The sequence below is a fragment of the Trachymyrmex septentrionalis genome, unplaced genomic scaffold (assembly GCF_001594115.1).
Source record: "Trachymyrmex septentrionalis isolate Tsep2-gDNA-1 unplaced genomic scaffold, Tsep1.0 scaffold20, whole genome shotgun sequence".
Lineage (NCBI taxonomy): Eukaryota > Metazoa > Arthropoda > Insecta > Hymenoptera > Formicidae > Trachymyrmex > Trachymyrmex septentrionalis.
Window position 1 is genome coordinate 1,548,843 of NW_017305180.1, and position 512 is coordinate 1,549,354.

General features: G+C 20.3%; 1 protein-coding gene across 1 annotated transcript in view; it reads left to right on the forward strand.

Moving 5' to 3' along the window:
• Window positions 1–512, forward strand: part of LOC108747739 (39S ribosomal protein L28, mitochondrial) — a 9,443-nt gene that overhangs the window by 5,814 nt on the left and 3,117 nt on the right. The window lies entirely within an intron of this gene.

Here is a 512-nt window from a genome sequence, read left to right on the forward strand (position 1 = left end):
GTATATTGACATAGATGTATATTGCTCTATAATATGTTTAGAACCAGTTCTACGATATTTAAAATGACAAATATATATATTTTTTTATATCAGTTTTATGCTAATATAATCCAGTGCAAAGCGTAATTAAAATACAATATTATTTAATTATGTTATGCACATAATTGGTTTATATAATTTAATATTATTGCATCAATTTAATGTATATTTGTATAATACATAGTAAACAGTGCATGATTTATTTAAAATCAACTTATTAATTTAAAAATAGATTTTTGTACTGTACAACATATTTTGAATATAAAAATATTTATATATTTTTCAGAATATTAAGTTTAATTTTAATACATAATTATAAAGGGCAGTACATCTAAATACATTTTCGGTATCAAAGAATATTATAAATGGTGTGCATTTTGTAATGTTTCAATTTAAAAATTCCGTAAAATCTGTAATGAAAATCGTTCTTTTAATTATAATAAAAACGAGGCTGCCGTCTTTAGAAGATTAAA